Below are 6,000 nucleotides of genomic sequence, written 5' to 3'. Positions count from 1 at the left end.
GTGTTGGGGGCAGGGCCGCCCTACCCCTGGGAAAGTCCCGGGCGACTGACAGGCCGCTCGCCCAATCGCGCTGCGCCCTCGGGGCGGGCCCGCGGCCGCGGGGGCGGGACGGAGCGAGATAAACAGCAGCCGCCCGGGGAGGTCCGGGGCCGGGAGCAGCTGAGCTGTAGCTTTTACCCCCTCCCGTGGGCCAGCCCTTCGGGCGGTGACCTCCGGGGCTTGGGCAGCCCCCCGTGTCACTCCCCGCGCCGGAAGCCCCGGAGCCCGGGCTGAGGCCGGAATCTCAGAGCGGAGACGAACCGCAGAGACCACCCCTTCCCTTCCGTGATGCCAGGGGCTCGAGGACCACAGTGGGGAAGGAACTTGCCGAGAGGCACGTAAGCATCTGGAGCTGGGCCAGGGCTAGAGCTCGAGGCCGCAGAATGGGGTCCAGGGCGCTCCTGAACGACTTCGCGGAACTCCCAGAAATTCAAGCTGAAAGGACCCCCTAAATAACTTTTATTTTATTTATTTATTTTTTTGCATAAACTTACAGCCCCAGACATTGAAAGCATTTTGTATGCATTATTTCTTTCACCGAGCCACCCTAGTGAAATAGGTTTACCCCTTGTTTACTGTAAATAAATTAAAAAAACAGGCACTGAGAGGAGGTTGGTTGACAATAAGTGGCTGAACCAGCATTTAAACCCCAATGGGCAAATCCAGAGTCCTCCTCCCACCCTGCCTACGTATTTGTGGGTCAGATCATCCAAACAGCTGTGGGATTTCCCAGACCCTTAAGGAGCAGCTTGGTTAAATGGTGGGGACGCTGTCTTTGGTTTCTTTTTAAGCCCATCATTTTATTTAAGCGGGTTTTGATTTCAAAAAGTGGAAGGACCTAAACTGGGAATAAAGGACAGCTCTTTAAATGGGGGTAAATACAGCTTTATGAAAAACCTATTGCAAAAGACTCATTTCCCCAGAACTGATGAAAACTTAGTCATTGACAGGTCCTGGTCCTCAGAAAGGACTTGGCGAGCTATTTCGTACAGGTCCTCATTTTACAGAAGTGGAGATCTGTCAATCAACTGTGACTGTGAACACACACACACCCCTCTACCCAAGTAGGAACCTAATTGGAAGATTATCCTGTCAGGCCTTGTGACTTCATTTACTTCAAAGGTGTCTTCAAATTCTGGGATGCCTTTAGTTAACTTCAAAAGTGTTACCACATTCTCAAAACAATAGTAATTCTGGTTCATTTCTAAGTAGGAAAAGAAGTAGTCATAAACTCTGATTTTAAGGAGGGTGGGAAGAGCGGGATACAAAGGCCAAGCCAAGCACATTTGAGTGTCACCAACGGGAGGGGACGGAGGGATTAGAATCGAGCTGGTTCACCAGAGGCTCGTAGGCATCACCTCTACCCAGTAGGCTTTCCCCAAAGCAGGGTTTTCTTCCTGCTCTTTGTCTACAGTTCCCAATTTGCCGCCTCCTGTAATGCTGTCTTCCTAATCTCAACCCAACTCTTCTCATGAATGCTGAAATTTACTTTAAAAAAAATGAAGAGTTTCCACCTATTTGCATATTGCTTCCAGACTATTTCAGCTGTCTTTGTAAAATGTCTGACCTTCGAGATTTAGGCAAATAGCTTCATCCCTTAAATTGCCTGATGACAACTAGGAGGACTTGTTGGACAGTGCTCTGGTATGACAAAAAGGTCACGTGGTCTTTTCTTTTTTTTTGGACTGATTCCCTGTTTTGGTGTACTTTTTCCTAACACTTATAATGTGTGAGAAAATCCTCTTCAAAGTCGTGACCACACCCACCCCTTCCCACCTTTTTAAATCTTCCTCTGAATTCAGAACTTCCCACCATGTTAGAAGCCATGGAGACCATTGTTCGCAATCCCCTATTTGATAGATAGGTAAACTGAGTCCTCAGGATAATAAAGGACTTGTTCAGGGCTGCACCCATTGAATGATGCCACCACGGTGAGAAGCCAGGACCTTGGTTTCCAGTAATATGTGCTCTTTTCACTGCACCCTGTTATCTTTCCAGTGTCATGATTTTCCCTATAGAAACTCAACACTCATTAGGAACAAGGCTGGGTTCTATCTAACTCCTACTCGACCACTTGCTACCTGGGTGGTCTCCCTAAATGAAATGAAAAATGGGGGAAATTGCATCTTACCCCTCAGGGGATCATGGGGATAAATGAGTTAATGCAAGGAAAGCCCAAAGCTTGGCACACAGGAGGCATCTGAGAAATGGTAGTGGCGTATAGACACGGATTGCCAGCACTGGACAGAACTTCACTGTTAAACCCAGGAATGCACTCTCCCCAAGTTCCATGTCACCATCCACATCCTCTATGGTCTCTGAGACCCCTGGCAGGGTGGGAAATGGGCCCCCCGGCCTGGCACCCCCTGCCATCCCTAGATCCGGAAGGAGATGTCCAAGCCAAGAGCCGAGTGACTCAGGCAGCTGGAAACTTCTTGCTCTTCCAGAGTGATGACAAGCACCTGCATAGAGCCCCACCTGGGAGGAGAATCAAAGGCCTGTGTTTGGTTTGTTTTGGTTTTTGTTTTAAAGCATGCAGCTTCCCACCAGTCCTTCCCTCTCTACTACCTCCACTAAGGATGCTCCAAAGAAGAACCGAAGTCCACACTTGATAGAAATAAAAGACCTACCAAAAACCTCACCTGTCACCAACCGAGCTTTAAATCAAGTGCCTGAAAAGGAGTGTTTTTGCCATGCAAAAAGGTTGTTTTTCTCCATGTGGTGGCTCTGCTCTCTGACCTAACAGGATATCTCCCAAGCACCCTGAGGTCATTACCACTGTCATGCCCATTTCACAGATGAAACTGGGGCTTTGAGGTGTTAGATGACTCGCCCAAGGTCTTATACAGCAACAAGTCCTAAATTCTTTCTGTTCTTAAGCATTAGGCTATGGAGTCTTGCCAGCCAGTAAGAGCTCAAAATACCAGTCCTTATGGCTCGTTTAGGAAGGATTAGATCCGGGGCACCTGGGTGGCTCAGTGGGTTGAGCTGCTGCCTTCGGCTCGGGTCATGATCTCAGGATCCTGGGATCGAGTCCCGCGTCGGGCTCTCTGCTCAGTGGGGAGCCTGCTTCCCTCTCTCTCTCTGCCTGCCTCTGTGTACTGTGATCTCTCTCTGTCAAATAAATAAATAAAATCTTTAAAAAAAAAAAAAAGGAAGGATTAGATCCAACCTTTCTCTCACATGGATACAACCACTGAGGGCCATCTGTACACCCCACTGATGGGAAGAGGAGCTTCTAAAACCACCAAGCTCAGCCTTACTCTAGGAGGTGAATTTGTGAGTTAGGGTCTTGTCTGCAGGGGAATGAAACGCAAGATGAGCGGCTAACGAACTAGGAAAAGAGCAATCCCGGCTCTGGGTCCCTTCCTTCTATCCAGTCTCCTGGTCCCATAGCCTGAGGCAATCTGGGGAATATAAAACCCTTGGTGAATTCTAGGTGCTTTCTGGTATTGGGTGTGTGCACACGAGAGAGAGATTTTAGTGATAGTTAAATGAGAAATGCAAGTCAAGCACATGCTGTTGGCTGAAATTGTAGGTAACTATATTTTTTGGTAAGAAATAAGTAAGCAGAAGCAATGGTCCCGTTTCCCATCCTCAGCCTCAGAAGCATTTTAATTCTATCTACCTCCCAGATCACTGCATGAGGGATGGATGGGTGGCTCTAAGATTTCCATAACTTTTCATGTTCATTAGGCACCTTAAGGTGAATTAAACCATACCAAACTCACAATTTGCCCCTCCTCCAAGAGCATGTGGGTCATGCAAGGGTTAGGGTATGGGCTCTGGAGTCAGACAGATCTGGGTTTAGGTCACAGCCTTGCCCTTACACCTTGTGATCACTCTCTGCCGGTTTTCTCACAAAGAATGTGAAGGGCAGGGTCCAGTGCATAGGGTAGAGAAAGAATGAGGTGCCATAGGGCCTGGCATGAGTTAAAGGCAGCAAAGCCCAGGGCCCAGAGCTACGGAGGAGCTTGCCCACGACCTCACAAATTGTCCTCAGAAGCACCAGGCCTAGATGGCATTTCCCTGACTTTTTCTCCAGGGTCTTCCCTGTTTTCCTCCTTCTCCCTCCCAGCTGTTTCCGCTGCAACCCTGAGCCTGCCATTTGCACTAGGGTTTCTAGGACACCACTGCGGAGAGGAAAGAGCCAGTGACTCTGGGGGAAATTCCCGGCCTCAGAGCCCATGTGGCCAGACACCTCCCACAGTTCCCAGGAGCCCCAGGCTTCCCCTAGTCCACGTCCTCTCCCTCTGGCCTCCCTGTCTTCAGGTCAGGGTGTCAAGCCAGATCTGAGTTTGGATTCAAGCTTGCTCCTCGTGATCCTCCTGGGAGTGCAGAGAGGTCAGCCCAGCCCAGCCCCTGAGGGAGGCAGCCCCATGAGAACCAGACATTTCCTAATCCTGGGAAGCCCTAACAGGGCCCAGGAAGCAATCCTCCTACCACCTCACCCCATGTCCTTTCTCATACTCCTCCTTTCAGGGTCCCTCCCACTGCTCCCTCCGTTCTTCTCCAGCCCAGAAGCTGCTGTGACAATGACTTGGTCTCTATTCCTTGCCCCTCCTAGCCAGGGACTTCCCGGGGCTGGGCCTCCGACCGGCTCTGGAAAATCTGGACTGTTTGTGATTAAGGAGGAGGCCATATCACTACCGTCTGCCAGCTCTCACCCTCTCCCTGTGCCTCAGACCCTGTATGAAATGTTCAACCACAGCAGGGTCCAGCCAGCCCTAGGAGGGAAGCAGGTGGGCGAACCTTCTGGAGAGCCATTTGCTCCAGCACTGAGGAGGGTCCCAGCCCTCCATCGCGTTCCCAAGGGAGGCAGAGCTAGACTCCTACCCGGCCTCTTCCTACCTCACTATATAGACCACTGACATGGGCAACACACACACTCGCCCACCCTCAAAAACTCACATTCACCCAGAGACGCACACACGTTCATATAATGACCCAGACACTCCCAGACACACACGCAAACACTTAGACACGCTTGCGAACTTGCACTCACATGTATACCTCAACAGATCTGACACAGACGAAACTCACAAACAGAGATGCACATTCTCACACCAACACAAATCCACGTTCATACTTGTGACCCCAATCCCTTTCATCCAGGGAAGGATAAGACAAAAATAGACTCTGCTTTTTCCTTCCCTTGGGAAGAACTAGCAGTGGCTAGAAAGAAACACACAGGCTGAGGAGGGCAGGAAGAGGAAGTAAGAAATGGAGGGAGAGAAGCAAGAGGAGAATGAGACCAGGCAAGGAGGTAGAGAGGCCCAGAACCTAAGCCCTGGTAGGAAAAGAGGGAGCTGACCCAGGGGAGCAGCCGACCCCAGCTGGCAGGAAAGTAGGAGGCCAGGTGGCTCTTGGCAGAGCTGGGGGGTGGCCTGGTGGCCCTGACCCCTCACGCAGTGAGCTCTTAGCCATGTCCTGACCTGCCGCCCCAGGGCTCGGTCACTTACCTGGGGCAGGAGAAGACAACCGGGGGTGCAGCGGGGGCTGGCACCCTGTGAAGGCTCGTCAGCTCGCTGTGCTTCTGCAGGAAGGAGGGCTGGGCTGGGCTGACTTTTAGGCAGGAGGGGAATTCCCCGAGATGGAGGAGTCAGCCGCCAGGCAACCCCACAAGGCCCAGCTGAGGCCCCATCCTGCCCCCCCCCTGGCAGAGCACAGGGCCCTTCTTTGTCAGTTCCCCACCTGTCACTTCCCAGACTGGCTATCACTTGCCAAGCATTCTGGGGAGGGGAGGGCGTTCTGGGGAGGAGCTGGAAGCCTGAGGGTTCTGTGGCTGGACCAGGAACTGGCACAGGGGCAGCCTGGTCTGCCCACCCTACCCCAGCCCTTGACTTCTCCCTTTGCCTGAGGTGGGGGATTCCAACGCCCAGGACCCTCAGGAAAGGGCCAGATGCCCAGCCCACATCCTCCTCCCCCATTCCTGTTCCATCTGTTTCCATCTAGGGTCTG

Source organism: Enhydra lutris, unplaced genomic scaffold (assembly GCF_002288905.1).
Source record: "Enhydra lutris kenyoni isolate GAN:26980312 unplaced genomic scaffold, ASM228890v2 scaffoldscaffold5, whole genome shotgun sequence".
NCBI lineage: Eukaryota > Metazoa > Chordata > Mammalia > Carnivora > Mustelidae > Enhydra > Enhydra lutris.
Note: the sequence above shows the minus strand (reverse complement) of the source record.